Below are 21,951 nucleotides of genomic sequence, written 5' to 3' on the forward strand. Positions count from 1 at the left end.
GGAAGATCTTCTCCCAATCCGTGGGCTTTCTATTGATCTTGCTAGCTATGTCCTTTGCCATGCAGAAGCTCTGCAACTTCATGCAATCCCATTTGTCTAACCTTTCTTTGATTTTTTTATGTTTCTGGGTCTCTATTAAGAAAATTTTGGCCTGGGCCAAGAAGACCTAGAGTTTGTCCTATTCCATCCTGTAATGATTTCAGAGTGTCTGCTTTGACACCGAGGTCTTTGGTCCATTTGGAATTGATGCTGGTGCAGCATGAACTATATGGATCTAGCTTTCGTTTTCTACAAGTAGTTGACCATTTTGGCAGCACAACTTATGGAAAAGGCTGTCTTTTTTCCGTTCTATTTTTCTTAGCTACCATATCGAAAATTAGTTGGTGATAGGTCTGTAGGTTCATTTCTCTGTTTTCAATTCTATTCCATTGGTCCTGAGGTCTGTTCTTGTGTGAAAATTGGTATTGATATTACTCCAGCAGTGTTCTTTCTGTTGAGGGTCGTTTTTGCTATTCGGGGTCTTTTATTGTTCCATATGAATATTTGGATTGCCTCTTCTATTTCCTTGATGAATGAGGTTGGAATTTTGATAGGTATCACATTAATTTGTAGATAGCCTTGGGAAATATTACCATTTTCACGGTGTTGATCTTTCCAATCCAGGAGCATGGGAGATTTTGCCACTTCTTAAGTTCTGTTTTGATTTCCTTCATCAAGTTTTTAAAGTTATCATCATAGAAGTCCTTCACTCCTTTGGTTAGGTTAATTCCTAGTTATTTTATTTTTTGTGGGGCTATCACCAATGGAGTTGCTTTCCTAAATTCAGCCACACTTTTCTCATTGTTGACATACAGAATAACCATTGATTTCTGGGGGTTCATTTTCTACCCTGCTACTTTGCCAAACCTTTGAATCAGCTGAAGAAATTTGGGAGTGGAGTCCATGTGATTCTTTAAATACAAGATCCTGTCATCTGCTAAGAGGCAGAGTTTTACTTCTTTCCTTATTTGGATCCCCTTTATGATTGCATCTTGTCTTATTGCTGTAGGTAGGCATTCTAATACTAGATTGAAGTGGAGAGAGTGGACATCCTTGTCTTGTTCCTGAGTTAAGAGGAAATGGCTTTAGTTTTTCAACATTATTATATTGCTGGCTGTAGGTTTGTCATATACAGACTTTATTGTATTGAGGAATATTCCAAGGATTCCTAATTTTTCCAGAACCTTCATCATAAAGGGGTTTTGGATCTTGTCAAATGCTTTTTCTGTATCTATTGAGATAATCATGTGTTCCTTATCATTGCTCCTATTGATGTGATGAATTATATTAATTGATTTGCATATATTGAACCAGATTTGCATCCCTGAAATGAAACCTGTTTGATCGTGGTGTATGATTTTTTGGATGAATTGTTGAAGTAGACTGGCCAACATTTTGTTAAGAAGTTTTGCATCAATATTCATCAAAGAAATGTGTCTATCCTTCTCTTTCTTTGATGAGTCCTTTCCTGGTTTTGGGATGAGGGTTATGATGGCTTCATTGAATGTGTTCTGTAGTGAACTTTCTTTTTCAATTTTATTGAAGATTTGGAGGAGTATTGGTGTGTTGGTGCTTTGAAGGCCTTGTAGAATTCCGCTATAAAGCCATCTGGTCTTCAACTTTTCTTAGATGGGAGGTCTTTTATTGCTGTTTCTATTTTCAGCTTGATATGGGCCTGTTAAGATGGTTTAACTCATCTTGGTTTACTTTTGGCATGTCAATATTTGCTAGGAAATGGTCCATTTCTGCCAAGTTCTCAAACTTATTAGCATAAAGTTTTGAGAAGTATTCCCTTATAATGTTCTGAATCTTGGTTGTTTCTGTGGTGATGTTTCCATTCTACTCTCTGAGTTTATTTATTTTGGTGTGTTCTCTTCTTTTTCTGGTAAGATTTGCTAACGGTCTGTCAATTTTGTTAATTTTCTCAAAGAACCTACACTTTGTTGATTCTTTCTATAGTTTTTTGGATTCTAATTCATTTAATTCTGATTTAATTTTAATTATTTCTTTCCGTCTATTGCATTGAGGTTTATCTTGCTGTTCTTCTTCAAGGAGGTTCAGATGCCTCATTATATTGTTGGTTTCAGTTCTCTCCAATTTGTTGATGTAGGAACTCAGAGCTATAAACTTGCCCCTGAGTACTGCCATTGCTGTGTCCCAGAGGAGCTAGTAATTTGTGTGCTCATTTTTGTTGAATATCATGAACAGTTTAATTTCCTTTCTAATCCCTTCCATGACCCACTCGTGACTCAGCAGGGTGTTGTTCAGTCTCCATGTGTTATACCACTTTCTTTTGTGGCTTTTTTTGTTGAGTTCTGATTTTATTCAGGTGTTGTCTGAGAGAATGCAAGGTATAACTTCAATGTTTCTGAATTTGGGCAAGTTTGCTTTGTGGCCTAAAATGTGGTCTACTTTAGAAAAATTTCCATGTGCTGCTGAGAAACACATGTATTCTGATGCTGCTGTGTGAAATATTCGATAGATGTCTGTTAAATCTAGTTGAACTATGTAGTTGTTTAGATCTGCGGTTTCTCTGTTGAGTTTTTTGCCAAGTTTATCTATCTAGTGGGGAAAATGGTGTGTTAAAATCCCCAACAATTAGTATTTGGATCTATGTGTGATTTTAGAGAAAGTAGTGTTTCTTGAATAAATTTGAGTTCTCTGTTGTTTGGCGAATAGATATTTAGAATTGTAATATCCTCCTGAAGGAGAGATCCCTTTATTAGTATGTAGCGACCTTCTTTTTCTCTTCTCACGAATTTGAATTTGAAGTCTATTTTATCTATTAGAATCGCAACTCCTCCCTGTTTATGGGGGCCGTTTGCTTGGTAGATTTTGTTCCACCCTTTCACATTGAAAATGTGTGTGTTTTTATGGGCAAAATGTGACTCCTGAAGGCAGCAGATAGTAGCATCTTGCTTTTTAGTTCAACTAGACAGTCTATGTCACTTAATTGGAGAGTTAAGTCCATTAATGTTGAAAGATAGGAATGAGAGGTATTTGGGAGTTCCTGCCATTTAATCCACCTTCTTTGGGGCTGATCCACTGCGTTCTTCCTATGTTCCTTGCATTCTCAGTTTGGGTGAGGATTCTTGGCCTTTGCTGTGGTCTTGTTTGTTTTCTAAGTGCAGCACATCTTCAAGAATTTTTGCCGGGCTGGTTTGGTGCAAATATATTGTTTAAATTTTTCTTTGTTATGGAAGGTTTGTATTTTATTTTCAGTTAGGAAGGACAGTTTAGCTGGGTACAGTATTCTTGGTTGATAGTTGTTTGTCTTTAGGGCATGGCATACATCATTCAAGGCTCTTCTTGCTTTGATTGTCTATGCTGAGAAATCTGAGGTGATTCTCATTGGTTTTTCTTTATAGGTGATTGATCTTTACTCGGTGACAACTTTAACGATCTTTTCTTTGGTCTGAATTGATCCTGTGTGGATTATAATGTGACGGTGTGATGTCCTATTCTGGTCTGTTCTATTTGGAGTTCTCAAAGTCTCTTGTATCTGAATAGGCCTATCTTTTTGCATGATTGGGAAGTTCTCTGCTAGGATCTTGTTAAATAAATTTCCTAACCATTAACTTCTGTTTCTAGGTGCTCCTCTACACACATTATCCTCAGATTAGGCCTTCTGATGGTGTCTTCCAAGTTTTGAATAGATCTATCATATTTCTTACACTTATCTTGGATGGTTGTATGTTCTTTCTCTGTAATATCTAGGCTGTCTTCAATCCCCGAGATTTGATCTTCTGCATGGTCTAACCTGCTGTCAAGAGTTTCGACTTTCTTTTTTATTTATTTTCCTTGTAATTGGTCAGCTTTCATGGCTTCAAATTTTTCTTGCAGCTTTGTTTTACATCTTGAATGTACTTCTTTACTTCCTTAATTTGGTGTTCAGTGTTTATTCTCAAATCACTTAGTTGATTGGTTATGGTTTCCTTGGACTCCCATTCCTTCTGTTGGGTTCCGTTTAGTATTCCCTTTGTGGTCTCCCCGATCTCATTCAGCTCTTTGTTAATGGATTCCAACAATGCCTTTAGTGATCTTTGTGCATTCTCATTTTGCTCTCTCAATTCCTGTATTACTCTTTGCTTAGCTTCTCACGTTCACGCCATTCCTGTAGTTCTCTTTGAGTGTTCTCAGCCTGCTCACGCCATTCCTGCCTTTCTCTTTGAGTGATCTCAACCTGATCAAGCAATTCCTGTATCAGTTTTTGAGTAGCTTCCTCACGCTCATGATATTCCTGTATTAACCTTTGGTTTGCCCCTTCTCTCTCCCTATCACATTCATAGAAAGTCTTTGCAAGTTTTCAATCTTTTCCTGTATTAACCTTTGGTTTGCCTCCTCTCTCTCCTTTTCATGGCCATATAGAGTCCTTTGTTCATTTACCATGTTTACCAGCAGTGTTTGTAGAGCTATTTGGGAACTCTCCTCTGGATTGCATTATCTGTTCTGTCCCCTGATTATTATGAGTGGGAGTTAAGATACCCACAGTTGTCTTTTTTCTTGTGTTTTTCTGGCTTACTCTGCCCATTTTGGATGAAAGTAACACCAGTTTGGTGCTAGAACACTATCTTAAGACAAGCATCACCCAAAATTTGTAGTTGCACTGTCCAAATTCTGCAGATACAATCTAATTCAACAGATATATCTCTTCAACATCAAACAACTATATATTAATGGGCTATGAACAGCAAAGAAGAATTTGGCAAACCAGAAATTATTAGGTTTAGGGAGATATGTGGGTAAAAATAGGAATCGAGGGATGTGGGAAGGCACAGGGAGAATTAACTTAACTAAATCAAAATCTCAAAGCGGGAAATAGGTTGGATAGTATGAAAATAGAGAGAGATAAAAAAAGAAGAAAGAGAAAGAGAAAAAAAGAGACACGAAAAAATAGAAAAGCAAAATTTAAAAATTAAAAAGTGCAATGCTTAAAAATTATGCAAATATAAAAACGAAATATTCAGAGAAGAGTGAGGATATAATTAGAGAAGTGGAGGGATATAAAGGAGACGTGAAAAACTTAAAAATAAAAAAATTAAAATATTATATAGGTATAAATAGTACTGCTATTAAAGAATGTAAGTCTAAGAGGTTTTGAATTGATGAATATATTTCTTGATTAATTGTGTACTCTGTGGGGGATAAGATCTAATAATCAACTACAAGTAATCTGAGGATGTGCAGAACAGCAATTAAGTCATACAAAGAAGAATGAAAGAGACAAAAAGGTGAAAAGAATGAGGAAGAAAAAAAGATTAAAAGTTAAATAGAGCTAAACAAAAAACAAAAAAATAAATGTTTTTTTTTAAAAAGAAAGAAAACATGCACACACACATATACCCCTAAAATAAAAATTATAAGAGGGAGAAAAAAAGTTACTAGAAAACAATTTTTTAAAGGTAAGAATTAAAAGAAGTTTTAGAAAAAAAACTTATGAAAGTTAAAAATTTTTTTTTTGATTTTTTTGGGTAGGGTTAGGAAAGTCCTGTATTTCCCTTGTGTCCATAACCAGCCTCTTGTTGGAGTCTCTGGTCTTCTTGTGGTGTTTTATTTTCCTGTGGCTTGGTTGGTTTCTTAAGTCAGTTTGTTTGAGAAGGCACAAAAATGCTCTGCTTTACCCAGGATTTTGTGATCCTTCTCCCAGTCTTGTTCAATGGGAAGGAAATCTGTTTTGAGTATCACAAGAGGGAGATGGCTTGTTCCTCTACTTTGGAGATGCTGTGATGAGGCTAGGTTCTGGGTAGAGTGGAGGCCTTTCAGCAAAAAGTAGATTTTCCCTGAGGGGTTAGCTCCTGAGACACTCACAGAGCCCAGCCTGGAGCCATTCTCAGGATTTATGTTTACTGACTTTCAATTGATTGTAGAGGCTGCTAAAGGGATGGACAGACTGTTGCTCTGTTTCCTAGTGAAGAAAGCCACTCCTGGGCCTGGCAGCCTGAGCCGGGTGACTTTTCCCTGGGTTGAGCTGAGTCTGGCACGTCAGGTTAGGTTCTTGTGAGCTCCTAAATGACTCCAGTTTTCTTCCAAGGCCTGATTTGGAGCTAGCAGCTCAGCCAGGCCCTTGTCAGTATCAAAGATGGAGATCTCCAGTAGTGGGGGATGAGAGGTGGCTTCCCTCCTCTGCTCTCTGAGAAGGAGTGAGGACGTCAGGCTTCTACTCACGCCGAGTCTTGGTTCCTGGGCTGTCTCTGGTCTGCTAACTGCAGGATGAAGATGTCTTCTCCTTGTCGGTTCTTGCTGGTGTTGAATAGAATCTGCTCACTTGCCGCATCTGGCTCTTTCATCCCGGACTCTCTGTGTTGCAGGTATGGCGGCTATGGCTGCAGCTGCTGCAGCCACAGCCATAGCCGCAAATGCTGGCAAGTGCTCAGATCTGTCTCCTTGCCAGGATTTTCCTTCTCTGGCCTAACTCTCTGTACTGTGATGGCACACTTGTGATTCTCTGACTTAGGTCTGTTCACTGGAACACTAAAACTGCTTTCTATGGGAGAGCTTGTTTAACCTCCAGTTTCTCCTCTGCCATCTTCCTGGAACTCCAAGACTTCTTCTTATAGCCAGACTTTCTCTGCTTTTTCATCTCTGCAGCCTTCCTTGATATTCTCACAAGCATCAGAACAATAACTACTGCTGAGGGAATGAAAACAAGAATAGAAAGAAGGGCCACAGAGGACAGCATGGTATCAAAACCCCTTTCTGTGATTGTTAGTTCCATCAGGGGGATGTCATGGTGCACATCTGGGAGATTCTTCACAGAACAGCTGAATGTCCTATTGTGTGGAGAGCTGCAGGGGCCAGACCAAAGATGGCACTGGCTTCCGCCTTCCGCCTTCCCGATGGCGAGTGCTCTCTGTGAATAACAACTCCTTATATGGCTATGGCTTGGCTACTGGCTTGCTTCTGTATTTGTGACCCTATTTTTATATGCCGCATGGCACCTCGGGATTGGCCATCCAGGAGGCTTATAACCGGAGTGCGGGTGCGGGGAAGGAGAAGCTTGCAGATGAGGTTCCCGAATAAACTGCTTTGAGAAGAATCCCGGGTCATGTCTTCCTTGCTGGTCGAGGTGGTCGCAACATTATTGTCTATCAGGTTAGGGTTGCTTATGCTTATGGATGTATCCCCTTTGTATACATTTCCAGCCCAAGAGATCTGATCCTGAAAAGTGCCTGCTGTGGTTGGGTACTGGAAAGACTGATAGTGAAATACAGATTTTGTGCGACTGCTGCTGGGAGGACGGTACTTACAGTCTATGGTCAGTTTGTCAGTGACATATGAAGATGACTTGAAGGTACATCTCAACTTGACATTTTCTCCAACATAACCTGGTAGGTCAAAAGCTGCACTAATCCTGCAAGAGTAGGATGCCTATCAGGGCAGAGAAGGTGCAGCCCTAGCCTCAAGCGGCTCTGATCAGCGGCATCCCGGCTGCTCCTCAGGTATCTGCCTAATTCTTTCTGATGGAGGCATGGAATTCCATTGTGTATATTTTCTTGATCCATTCATATACTGAGGGGCATCTGGTTGGTTCCATATCTTAGCTTTGGTAAATAATGCTGCAATAAACATGGTTGTGCTGGTAGTTTTAATATACTCCTTTCCAAAGTGGTTGAACAAGTTTACACTCCCCCCAACAATGCAGGACGTTCCCTTTGACCACATCCCCTCCAGCATAAGTTATTATTAAATTTGTTGCTTATAGCCATTCAAACTGGGGTGAGGTGGAATCTCAACATTGTCTTGATTTTCATTTCTTTTATGGCTAAAGAATTTGAGCATTTTTTCATGTGTCTATTGTCCATTCCTATTTCCTCTTCAGACCTTTCTCTTTAAGTCTTTAGCCCACTTATTTATCAGGCAGTTGTTTCTTTGAGGATTTGTTTTTGGAGGATTTAATTTTTTGAGGTCTAATTATATGTTAGATATGAGATCCTTGTCCATTGTAAGCCTAGTGAAGATCTTCTCCAAATCGTTGGGCTTTCTCTTGATCTTGATAGCTATGTCCTTGGTCGTGCAGAAGGTCTGCAGTTTCATGCAATCTCATTTGTCCAACCTTTCTTTGATTTTATGTGTTTCTGGGTCTTTATTAAGAAACTTTTGGCAAGTGCCATGAGCCCTGGAGTTTCTCCTTTTCCTTCCTGTAATGTTTTCAGGGTATCTGCTTGGGCTCTGAGGTCTTTGATCCCTTTGGAGTTGATTCTTGTGCAGTGTGCTTTATAAGGGTCTAGTTTTAATTTTCTACAGGTGTGAAACAGTATATGTTTTATAGGTCATTGTCCATCTCTGTAGAGCCCTCCACAAGTTTATATGTATTTGTAGCTTGGGAAAGGAAATAAGAGTTAAATCAGGACAGTTGGAGGCTATGGTTTATAGGGCTCATTTGAGACGCTTTTGGAAGGAATGATAACTTTTTCCATCTGATGCACTACAGATGGCAGTCTTGGTACAGGAATTGAGTAGACTGCTATTGGATAGGAAGCTTGTACTGATTCCTCCTGATTTTCCCCTGAAGACAAGGAGGGTGAAGTAGCCATGGGCATGAATCTGTGTGGGGTTTGCAATAAATATCTATTGACTGTGTATTTCTAATTTCTGTTGCCACAGGCAAATGAATGAAAGGATTTTTCCTTTCGTACTTTAGCTGTAACTAGATATTTTTCATTTTCTAAATCTTATTTTATTGTGAAGATTCTATAGAAAGGCTACAGTTACATGAATAAGGCAATGAGTACATTTCTGGTCAAGCATTGTTACCCCTTCCCTTGTTTTTTTCTACTATCCCTTACCTTCTCCTCCACCCTTCCCCACCCAAAGTTGTAAAATTCATTTCTAACATACTGTCCTATGGATATCATTGTTGCAATGGGTCATCCTGTGTCCTTGTTTCAGCATTTTTGTTATTTTGGTTCCCCTCCCTAAATTAGAAAAATGTATATACAAGGTGCACGGTAACAAAGTCAAGTCAAAGTCAAAAGGGGATATATTGTAGGAGGAAGAATATACATGATATATTTAAAACAACAACAACAAATGAGCCCCAAAATATAGTACCTTGTTTATATACGACATTTAGTCTAAAACTCCTTAGACATCTTAAGTTTGGACTATTTCTTTTTTTTTCTGCCAGTCTTGTGGTTTGAATTTGGGCACTCTACTGCTTAAGCCCCATTTGAGCTTATTCTGAGTAGTATATCTTATATAGAATGTGATAACTTTTCAGCCTGGGCAGGTTTCAAATAATGATCCTTAGATCTCAGCCTCTTGAATATCTAGGAGTACAAGCATGAGCCACCAGCACCTTGCTTGAATAATCCCACAGTTTTAACTACAGATGTTTTCATATCCCCTAGCAACTATGCTTCCTGACCCTTTTTTAAAGTTATTTCTAAATAGCTTATGGAGGATTTTGAGCATTGCTTAATCATTTTTTCACTTTCATTACTAGTTGCACACTCAGAGGTTTGATGGAGTTACTTCCACACACACATATGATGTACTTGCTCATATTCACCCTGCCTTCCCAGTGTCCAGCCCCTTAATTCAAGGCCCAGAACCACTGTACACGTGCAAACATTCACTGACACTCTCAAACACACACACACACACACACACACACACACACACACACACACACACACACACACACACACACACACAGCAGAACAATTAGCAAAGGATATAATGTGGACCAGGAACTGCAAGGAAACATGGGAAGGTAGATTGTCTTTTCCCAGTTCCTCTGCCTTCCTCAATTCTCTGCTATTCCTTAGAACAATTCAAGCCTTACACAACTCACATCTGTCTGTTGTGAACAACCTGAGCCTGGATTCCAGTTTGCATTCATAGGAAGCTGCCGTTGCTTGGATAGCTGGTCCTCAGAGTAAGCAGAGGCTCTCAGGTCATGTTTTCTTTTTCCATGTGTAGTGTCAATGCAGACCCTGAGACAGTTAGCAGCATCTTGAAGTGTATTGACATCTGTGTGAGCTACAAGACTCACCTCAAAAAACTAGCAAAGGAAGTGGGATGCAAAGTAAAAATCCTGAACCAATGGACCTATAGGTGACTGAGAGTCAATTTCCACATTACTGAATAAATACAAGGGCAAGTCCATTTGAAGAGGCGTCTCCAAACATTTCATGGGCCCACATGACATGTCTGGCAGAAAGCCACTTGTGTGTGTGTGTGTGTGTGTGTGTGTGTGTGTGTGTGTGTGTGTGTGTGTGTGTGTGTGTGTGTGTGTGTGTGTGCCTGAAGGCTGGTCTGGGGCTCAGGCTCAGGCTGGGTGCTGCCTGTCCTTATGCATTTTTTGCTCCAGCCTAGTGTTCTACCACCTCAGCCATAGCTCCACTTTTGACTTTTTTGGTAATTGATTGGAGATGAGAATCTGATGGACTTTCCTACCCAGGCAGGCTTCAACTGTGACCTTCAGATCCCAGCCTCCTGAAAAGCTAGTATTAAAGAAGGGATGCACTGGCACCTGTCAAGAAGCCTCTTTTTTTTGGGGGGGGGGGTTGTCCGGTTGTGGGGCCTGAACTCTGGGCATGGGTGCTGTTCCTCAGCTCTTCAGCTCAAGGCTAGCACTATACCACTTGAACCACAGCGCCACTTCTGGCATTTTTCTGCTTATGTGGTGCTGAGGAATCGAACCCATGGCCTCAAGCATGCAAGGCATGTGCTCTACCACTGAGCCACCTACCCAGCCCAAGGAAGCCTCTTAAATAACAGATCTATTCATAGGGAGACAGGAATTGCCTCAGTCCAAGAGATGGTGTTGAGTTTTCATGTTTTGAAAGAATAATTACACTCAATAGCAAAGTATGAAGTAATATGGAAGGAAAGAAGGCAGCAAAATTTCATAAATCTGGGGTTGTGAAAGCCCATCGAACATGAGACTTTCATATAGGAATAAGAATAACATCTATGTGGCAACATTGAGGCTCACCCATATGGTCACATGTACTGTTTGAAGCCCTGTTCTCACATGATATGTTTCCAGAAATCTGGGATTCTGCTCTGTAGAAGATGTTTCCCAGTCACACTGGTAATTCTCTTAGTTCTGTTTTTCACACTTCTCATCCTTCATTCTTAGTATTATCCAAGTATCTTTTCCAATGCTGCTCCAGAAGATGCTTTCAATGTCACTGTAAGGATTCATTTAATAAGAGAAATATGTTTGAAGAACTTTAATACTTATATTAATAATATAATTACTAATAAAGACTAATATTCAAGAACTATTATAAGATCAATAAAACATGATTTGTAGCAGCTATGTGGCTTTGGTATTAAAGCTGATAGCAGACATGTATTCCTTGACCATTATGAATCTGTAGTTATTGCAATCTTACAATGAAAAAGTTCTTAAGAAAGAAAATGTCTTGATAATATAAGCAACCCAATAGTTGTTGAATAAGACCTATATAGTGAGGACTTCTGTTGAGCTGGTACAAACTGGTTCTTGCCCTGAAAGCATCACCTATCTGTTCTGAGAGTCAGTCAGGGTTAAGTAGGGACACATGCTTCCAGATGACTGATCTGCCTGGCATTCACTGCATAAGTCCATTCAGGCCCACAGCCCTATAACCAATATAGGACAACATTCAGAACAGTCTTCTTGTCTTTCAGATTCAAGCCTGTAATCCTAACTCATTAGCAGACTGATATCTGAGGATCACGGTTCAAAATCACCCTGGGAAGCAAAGTCTGCAAGATTCTTATCTCCAGTTAACCAGAAAAAAGCCACAAAGGTATAAACTGAGAAACAGTAAAGGGGTGTAATTGTCCCCCCAAAATGGATTCTTTACCTGACAACTGTTTAACTGACTTAACTGTTATTCCTCTGAACATCATCTTCCTAATAATATTTTTTTAAGAAAAGGAAAGATGAGGCTGGGAAGGTGGCTCAGTGGTAGAGTGCTTGCCTTGCATGCATAAGGCCCTGGATTCAATTGCTCATTACCACTTAAGCAGAAACTATGCTGGAAATCACGCTGTGGCTCAAGTGGTTGAGACTAGCCTTCAGCTGAAGAGATGAGGGACAGTGCCAAAGCCTAGAATTCAGGCCCATAACTGGAAAAAAGGAACAAAGCAAAAGAAATAAAAAGGAAGAGAGTTGTTGCCAGGCTCAATGGCCAATCCTCTAATCCTAGCTATTCATGAGGTTGAGGATCAGTGATTGAAGCCAACTTGGGCAGGAAAGCCTGTACGAATTCTATTTCCAATTATGTCCAAAAAACTAGAAGTAGAATTGTGGTTCCAGTGGTGAAGTAGTAGCCTTGAGGGGAAAAAATAAACTTCAGGGATAGTGTCCATTTCCTGAGTGCAAGAAAAGACATTATGAACTTGGTTTATCTGTAACTGTGATGCCTTTGTTACAGACGATTATGGACTGAAACTCTGAACACGGCATTCTAGGTCTGGCATTTTTGTGCACAAACTGTGTGCATAACCATCTTAACTCCTTTGCTATTCTATAGTTGCAGGTTTAATTATCTTCTCACCATGGAAGAGGTTTCAGTATTTACTTTCTCTAGAGTACCTGCTTCCTTGTCCTCTGCTCTTTACTCACTGACAGCAGTATTTTACCTGAGAACACAAAGAGGAGAATTGGCAAGACCTTGAAAGAAGGGAAGTTGCTAGAAGTGGGTGAGATGCTTGAGATAATGCCCAGGACCAGGTCAGAATTTTTTTGTGAAGACTTGCCATGGTGTGTCAATCTTTATCAATATGCTGAGGGTACTTGGACATAAAGAGGAGGCCTCAATGCCTACTGGTGTCATTCAGACTACACAGATATAAGCCAGCTAATCATGCTCTCACTTTCCCAACATGGAGTTTTGGTCCCTGCATGTCAAGGGAACTCAGGATCAAGCATGGACAGCTATCCACACAACATCCAGTTGTGACCTCTACATTGATACAGCATTGAAAGCAGTTCAGCATGAATCACATGGAGCTTGTCAAAATCATTGAAGGGATGGGAAAGTGGTTCTTTGTTGTATGGACCAAAGCAGAAAGATCACCATACAAGTTTCCTTTTAGAGACCCCACTTCTGTTCAATGGCCAAGAGAACATACATGAAAACCTCCAGAATGAGGAGGTATGTATACCCCTATGTTTCTAACCTGGACCCTTTACTGCATGATTTCCCAGAGCTTATGGAAACAATGAAACTAAATCTCTCGAAGATTTGGCACTGAAGTCCCTCAGAGACCATTGCCTACAACTGTGAGGAGAGCATAGGAGTTAAAATGGCCTGTCAGAGAGGGGAATACCCACAGAGTGTCTTCGTGACATCGCAGGCATCCAGGATTCAGATAATTTGGGAGGGGTTTTGAAAGCCTCTTTGGTGTGGATGGTGAAACATTGAAGCAGTTGGCACCGAGGATGGGAAAGCCAGTTGAAGAGTACATGGGTCCCATCAAGTCCCAAGATGGGCAGATCTACTATCAAGAGAGCTGGACATTGTGATGGATATGTTACATAACTGCTTTTGCTCATGGACAAGTCTTAGGCACATGTTATATTAGAGTGACTCTGCTGTCTACTACCACAAATGCATGGAAGAGAGATAGAAACTTGATACAGTTGCTGACATCATCAAGATCATCCTAAGGAAGAACTTGATAGACATTATCATCTGATTGTGTGTCTGGGTGATGGATTGGGGGATGTGTATGTGTGGAAACTAGGGCTTAAACTTTGGGCCTGGACACTGCCCCTGAGCTTCTTTGGCTCAAGACTTGCACTATAGCTCTTAAGCCATAGCTCCATTTCCAACTTTTGTGATATTTTATTGGAGTATCACAAGTACTTACTTACACGATAAACTTTAATTATGAGGTGATATGATTTTAAAGATGACATACTATACTACTATGCAAATGTAACATATAAAAATGGGAGTCAAAAAGACACTCTAAGGACTATGTAGGAGGTTTTATGAAAGCCGTGAAGTTATATCTAAAAAAAGTGTTATTAGAGACTTAGACAACAGTGTTAAATTTCTTGTACCGGATAAAAGAATGCAGTCAGTTATTTCTGTTTAAAGGTCTAATATTATTTTTTCTCTTTTTACTGTGTTTGTAATACATGCTACTAATATTAATATGTGTATTGGACTCAAGCTGATTTGTTGAATCTAGAAAAGTTTTGAGAGGTTGAACATCACCTCAATAGTACTCTGAAAGATGATATCTGGCCATGGAAGGGTTAAAACAGAGCTCCGGAGAGGGTTAAACTATTGCCCTTTCCATAGTGCTTTAAAGGCCTTGAAACCTGGGAGATAAAAGAGAAGTCTCCTTTCTCAAAACAATAAGGGAACCAGTGTTACTCACTGTGGTGGCTCTGATTGTAATATTGATGCTTCATTTTTGCATGTATCCATGGTAACCTTCCCAGTGTGAATTCAAATAAATATGATTGCTTGTGTGACCTGGAGCCCAGGTGCCATTGAGCCTTGGTACCCTGGGTCCTCATTGATTTTGTTCGTTTTGTCTACACTTGTCTGTGTATTTTCTAATATTCTTCAGCTTGGTATCCAATTGCACTGCCTTGGGTTACAATTAGCATCAAATAAGAATATTCTTGAACTGTAAAAGATAAAAAGCTTACAAACTTTCTTATCCCAAATGACTTCAAACCACAATCCTCAGATCTAAGCCTACTGAGTAGCTAGGATTACAGGCATGGGCCCCTGGAAACCAGCATTCATAAGAACACTTGATGTCTTTCTTGGGCAATGTCTGCACATCTCAGTCCTCCTCAGCTCTGTTCCTTCCTGTTGCTCAAGCAGAGTCCAAAACTTTCACTCCTTTGTGTTCAAAATCCTTGAGGTTATTAAATTGACTTGCTCACCATATACCTCCTTTCTGTAAATCAATAGAAGGTTTTACTCCTTACCATCGATTAATTTTATTAACTAAATTAACTGGGATCCACACAGAGGTGACATGTCCTTTTCTGGATTGTACCCTGTACACCTATGTTTTACTTTATCTAATAAAGTTAACATTATTTACCTTGTTTGATGCTTCTTACTTTTTCCATATTTATTCCTTCTCACCTCTCTTTCCCTTGCACAGAAGGAAGAACCATTTGGAATGGTGAAGAGTGTGTTTTTAGTCATTCTCTGAAAAGCTTTACCAATGGATCCTGATTCCCAAGTCCTGTGTAACTGGCCTGTAAAGTCTTGTTCTTTAATCTCTCCTCAGCTTACACAAATGACCAATTTTATCTAAAAAAGGCTATAGGAGATGAGTTTAGGAATTCGTTTCTGGTTATCAGTCAGGAATCCTTATTACCTGGTCACTGTGCATAAGTTGTTTCTGTTTCATTTTTATTTGAATAGAACAAGCAGTGTGTACAATTAGTAGCCGAATTAGACTTACAAGTATTTTTTTTTTAATTCAGGGATAGCAGGCTCTCTTATTTGAACCACAGATCAACTTCTGCCCCACATACTTTTCTTTTGGTGGTAAATAGGACGGTGTCCCACAGGAAGCCAAGGGAACTACACAGTATCCTTAAATCTGAGGACTGCAGTTCACAGTCAGCCTGGACAGGAAAATCTATGAGCGTCTTATCTCCAACTAATCAGCAAAAAGTCAGAAGTTGAGCTGTGGCTGAAGTGGTACAGCAGCAACCTTGAGCATAAAAAAAGCTAAGTGAAAAACAGATGTAGCACTAAGAAAACCACAAAATAATTTTTTTAAAAGTGGAAGAGAGCACAAAGAGTCTACTAAAAATGATAAAATGACCAAGAATCTGGTGGATCACACTTGTAATTCTACCTACTCAAAACACTGAAATTGAGGATCACCATTCCAAGCCAGCCAGGACAGGAAAGACCATTGTGTGCGTGTGTGTATGTGTGTGTGTGTGTGCATGAGTGTGTATGTGCCTTTCTGGGATATGAACTACAAGTATTTTTTGACCATTTCTGATCTTTTGGAGGTTAATTTGAGATAACAGTCTCATGAACTTTCCTTGCTCCTGACGTTGAATCACAATCAGCACAATTCAGGACCCTATGTTAATCTCTATACTTACTTCCAGCTAACCACCAAAACCAAAAACTGAACCAAAGTGCAACTGTTTTAGAGCATGCTATCCTTCAGCAAGATTGGTGAGGCCCTCAAAACAAGCCAGAGAACCAACAAATAAACAAGTGAATGTATGTGAAGAAGAAAAGAGTCAATGAGTTTTTAAAATATAGACGCATACCTTTAATCCAATCTGAAATCTAGGGATCACAGTTCGAAGCCTGCCTGGGCAGGAAAGCCCAACTAACTTGAGTGTGCTAGGCATGGGCTAGAACTTGAGATTTTTTGCTCAAGTTTAAAACTACTACTTACCGTCTCATGTGGTTAATTGGAGATTAGACTGATGGGCTTTCAAAGCCCAGACTGGCTTTAAACTGTAATCCTTAGATTTTAGGATACTGTGTAGTGCTATTGGTTTCCATGGGACTCTTATTTCCTATTAACCACCAAAAAATAAAAGATTGAAGTTAAGCTACGGCTCAAATAGTAGAGCATGCTAGCTTTGAAATGAAAAACAAAATACCAAAAACAAAACAATCCTCAGCGAGAGTAAGTAGGCCTTGAATTCAAGCCTCTGCCCGCTCCCCCTCAAAAAAAAAACCCTCAAGAGTAGAGTTTTTGTTCGTGCTAGCTTTGAGCAAAAAAAAAAAATGATTCAAATGGTTTTTCTTTCTTGCTATTTTTCTTAACATATTTATAAGATGATTTCTTTGTTGCTTTGCATGTCCCTTCCCCATGGTATTACCCTGTTTCACTGTATGTGATGATGTTATAATTTGTTGAGGGGAAGGGAGAAAATTGTTTAAATAGGGATACAGGTGGACCCATTGCAACAATGAGATGTACAAGATGTTATGTCAAAAAACGAACTTTACAACTTTCGCGTGGGGCGGGGGGTGTGGGGGGGATGGGAAAAAATGGGAAGGGGAAACAGAGGAGGCAACAATGCTTGATAAAAAATGTACTCATTACCTTGCTCAAGTAATTGTAACCCCTCTGTACAGAATTTTCACAATTAAAAAAAAGCCAAAACTCTCATGGACAGTGAAGTCAGTGAACTAGTGTGGCCTAAATGTAGAGCTTGTTAGTTTTGATCTAAAAAACAAGCCAGGTGCCTCTGGCTCATGTGTGTAATCCTCGCTACTCAGGAAGCTTAGATCTGAAGATGACAATTGGAAGCCAGCCTAGGCTGAAAAGTCCCCTGGTGACTGTTTTGTCCAACTAAGTAGAAGTGGCACTGTGGCTGAAAGTGGTAGTGTGCCTGCTTTGTCCCTGAAGGCCGGTGCGTAGGCACTGAGTTCAAGCCCTACAATTGACAAAATCAATCAATCAATTAATTAATTAATTACTGAGCCTAAATGGGTATGCCCTAATAATAAAAGACATGAACTTTCAAAAAGGAGGAAGAGACAATCAAATAAATGAAAAGGTGCAAAAAGGAGGATATTGAAGCTTTCTAAATAAAAATTGTAATCCTACCTGTTCTGAGGACAGTGGTTCAAAACCAGCCTGGGCAGGAGACATTTTACTGTGTTCAATACTGAGGCTTGAACTTGCTATGCTTTGCTCATTGCTGGAGGTCTACTTCTTCCTACGTGTTGGTGCTTATTAGATATAATTGTCTCATTGACTTTGTTGCGCAAGACTGGCTTTGAACCATGATTCTCAAATTTCAGTCCTCTCTGTAATGCTCTTGGCTTGCTATTGATATTTTAATCTCCTATTAACCACAAAAGATGCAGAAGTTGAGCTATGGTTCAAGTAGTGAAACCAACTACCATTAAGGTAAAGGTAAATAAAACCTCAAGGAGACTCATCATGACTTAATTTCAAGACTTAACAACCACCACTCAATTAATCAAACAAACAAACAAAAAGAACCTCAGTCACATTTACCTGAGTTTGAGCCCTAGAAGAAGAGCTACAAAAAAGAGAAACAGCCTGTAGTTTACCTGTGGTCAAAGTTGTAGAGCATGGTACTTTCAAGAGGAAAGGAAAAACTGAGCATGAGAGCTAGTGCCTAAGAACAAATGACAAAAAAAAGAAATAATAAATAACTGAAAAGGTGAAAGAAGAGGTAATTAAAGATTTCTAAATGTTGACTCACAGTTATAATCCTGAAGGCTAAGGCCGCTGAAATCTGCAGATCATGGTTGAAAGCCATGTTGGGCAGGAAAGTACATGAAATTTGCTTCACTGTGTTCAGTTGAGGGACTTAAAGATGAAGTGTTTTGTTCATGGCTACAGGTCTACTATCTTCTGCCTATTAGTGTTTGACTGGAGATAAGAGTCTCATGGAATTTCTTTACAAGGCTGACTTTGAAATATAATCCTCCAATTTCTAGCCTCTCTTTACTGTCCTTGACTACCCATGGGACTCTTGCCTCATTTTAACCACTTAAAAAAGGCAAAAGTTGAGCTGTGGCTCAAGTAGTATAGCCTTCTACCCTTCAATTAATTAAGTAAATCAATAAAACCTCAGAAAGAGATGGGAGGGATGAGAGCGAAAGTCAGAACATCTTACAATAAGCAAAAGGAAAGAAATGTAAATATCACCTGGAAGAAATAATTGTATTGTCAAAGCTTATAGAATTGTATTGTCAAAGCTTACAGAATTCACAAAATTTAGACCATGATAATGACAATTTACCTTGTGAAGGTTAAAATATATTTGTGACTTCAACTAAATATTACTTTTCCACAATTCTCTGCGATAAGAGAAATTTATGTAATCACCTAGTCACAATAATAATATAAACCTCAGAAAGAGTCACTAGGAATTAATTTCAACCCCCAACTCAACAAAATTTCCCAACGAGGGCCTTAAACAAAAATATACTATGAGCAGGAGCTGAGTTTTCACACTCTGAGCAAAAGCCAAATGAAACAAAAATTAGACAGTGGTAGACCTATGGCCCAAGTAATAAAGCAAGCTACTTTTCTTAATTTTAATTTAAATTTTTTGTGAACATACTGTACAGAGGGGTTACAATTACATGGGCAAGATAATGAGTACATTTTTTACCAGGCATTGCAGCCTCCTCCTTTGTTTACCCTTCACATCCCTTTCCAGCCTCCTCCCTGCCCTCCCACCGAATCCTCCCCCCACCCCCTGCACCAAAGTTGTAAATTTCGTTTTCGACATGACAACTTGTACTTTTCATTGTTGAAACAGGTCCACCTGTATCCTTAAACAACTTGTTTTTCACCATCTCCTCCACAAATTATACCGACATCAAATACAGTGAAAGCAGGGGTTATACTGTGGGGGAGGGACATACAAAGAAACAAAGAGATAATCTTTTAAATGCATTAGAAACAAATGAATGAAAGAAAAAACATTAAAATACATATATAAGGGTTCATTTTCCTCACATTACATTATCTGAACTTTTCGGCTTGACTCATACATATACTACATATTGCAAATAAGGGAAACCATGGGACCTATGTTTCTTTGTGCTTGGCTACTTCACTTAATATAATTTTTTCCAAGACTTTCCATTTCCTAATAAATGGTGCAATGTCATTCTTTCTGATCGAGGTATAGAATTTCAGTGTGTATATAGAGCACATTTTCTTGATCCATTCATCTATTGAGGGTCATCTGGGTTGGTTCCATATCTTAGCTATGGTAAATAATGCTGCAGTAAACATAGTTGTGCTGGTAGCTTTAGTGTGGTCTTGTTTGTAAACATTTGGGTAAATGCCCAAAAGTGGGATTGCTGGGTCATAGGGCAGCTCTATGTGAAGTCTTTTGAGGAACCTCCATACTGCTTTCCAAAGTGGTTGAAAATGTTTACACTCCCACCAACAATGCAGTAAGGTTCCCTTCTGTCCACATCCCTTCCAGCATCTGTTGTTGTTAGAGTTCTTGAATTTTGCCATTCTAATTGGAGTCAGGAGGTATTTCAGTGTTGTTTTGATTTGCATTTATTTTATGGCTAGGGAGGTTGAACATTTCTTCATGTGTCTATTGGCCCTCCTTCTTTCTTCTTCAGAGAAGTTTCTCTTTAAGTCATTAGCCCACTTATTTATTGGGCAGTTGTTTCTTTGAGGATTTGTTGTTGGGGGATTTAATTTTTTGAGTTGCAAGCATATTTTAGATATGAGACCCTTGTCTGTTGTATGGCTAGTGAAGATCTTCTCCCAATCCGTGGGCTTTCTATTGATCTTGCTAGGTATGTCCTTTGCCATGCAGAAGCTCTGCAACTTCATGTAATCCCATTTGTCCAACCTTTCTTTGATTTGTTGTGTTTCTGGGTCTCTATTAAGAAAATTTCGGCCTGTGTCAAGGAGACCTAGGGTTTCTCTTATTCCATCCTGTAATGTTTCCAGAGTGTCTGCTTTGACACTGAGGACTTTGATCCATTTGGAGTTGATTCTGGTGCAGGGTGATATATAAGGATCTAGTTTTAATTTTCTACAAGTAGTTATCCAATTTTGCCAGCACCATTTACTGAAGAGGCTGACTTTCTTCCATTCTATTTTTTTAGCTCCCTTATCGAAGATTAGATGGCTATAGGTCTGTAGGTTCATTTCTGGGTTTTCAATTCTATTCCATTGGTCCTGAGGTCTGTTCTTATGCCAGTACCAAGCTATTTTGATTGCTATGGCTTTAGAGTAGAGTTTCAAATTTGGTATTGATATTCCTCCAGCAGTGCTCTTTCCGTTGAGGAGCGTTTTTGCTATTCAGGGTCTTTTAATGTTCCATATGAATTTTTGGATTGCCTCTTCTATTTCCGTGAAGAATGTGGTTGGGATTTTGATAGGTATTGCATTGAATTTTTAGATAGCCTTGGAAAATATTGCCATTTTCACGATGTTAATCTTTCCAATCCAGAAGCATGGGAGGTTTTGCCATTTTCTAAGTTCTGTTTTGATTTCCTTTTTCAAGATTTTTAAGTTTTCATCATAGATGTCCTTCACTACTTTTGTTAAGTTAATTCCTAGGTATTTTATTTTTGAGGGGGTTATTACAAATGGAGTTGCTTTCCTAATTTCAGCCACACTTTTCTCATTGTTGGCATAAAGACAAGCCATTGATTTTGGGGAGTTAATTTTATACCCTGCTACTTTGCCAAAGTTTTGAATCAGCTAAAGCAAGCTACTTTTAAGAGAAAAGAAAAAGAAAACCTGAGTATGAAGGCAAGGCCCTAAGCCCCTGACTTCCCAGAATGGAAAGTGGATCAGTCACGGAATCCAACAGTTTGTGCTTATTCTTTTTATCACAGCTGAATAATGCCCCTTCAGTTCTAGGCCCTCCAATAGGAAATGGAAGTTAGGCTTGTTCTTTGCTTCTGGCACACAAATAATTTGTGTAGAAGAAACCTATCCTCTTGCTTCCTAGATTCCAGGGTTCAGCCTCTCTTGTGAATCACGGTGGGAGGTGGATGGCAGTGTGACAAGAGGTTCCAAATAGAGTGACAGCAATGATAATGAACTTGCAGCTGGCAGCTGGATGCCAGGGCTAGGTGGCAACTTGTAGTGCCCTCTGATTACGCAGCAGTAGGGAGACTGACTTGGAGCACCTGCTGGCTCTGCCTATCAAGTCCACCCCACCACCAGAGGTATAAATGGGGATCTGAGTTGGCTGTGTCAGATTCCTGCTCCCCAATGCTACCTGTTTTCCTCTGTGCGTAACACTGCTGAGGACACACATCCAACTTTTCTATAGCCTTGCACAATGAGGAAGATTGTGTACATATAGGCAGGCCAGAGTGGCAACCAGATTGGCGCAAAGATGAGCATGGCATTGGCCTAGGATCCTAGTCTCAAATAGGGGGAGGAGGAGGAAGAGCACAGGGTTGGAGGGTGGAAAAAGTGGTGGTCTTGGCTAGGCTGAGGTAGGTGGGGCTCCATAGTGGT

General features: G+C 39.6%; 1 pseudogene; it reads right to left on the reverse strand.

Moving 5' to 3' along the window:
* Positions 1-6,523: 6,523 nt before the first annotated feature.
* The window catches only part of LOC138809336 (myelin protein zero-like protein 3 pseudogene), a 35,084-nt pseudogene continuing 19,656 nt past the window's right edge, over positions 6,524-21,951 (reverse strand).

Source organism: Dipodomys merriami, unplaced genomic scaffold, assembly GCF_024711535.1.
Source record: "Dipodomys merriami isolate MVZ:Mamm:240054 unplaced genomic scaffold, mDipMer1.0.p SCAF_492, whole genome shotgun sequence".
In the NCBI taxonomy this organism is placed as follows: domain Eukaryota; kingdom Metazoa; phylum Chordata; class Mammalia; order Rodentia; family Heteromyidae; genus Dipodomys; species Dipodomys merriami.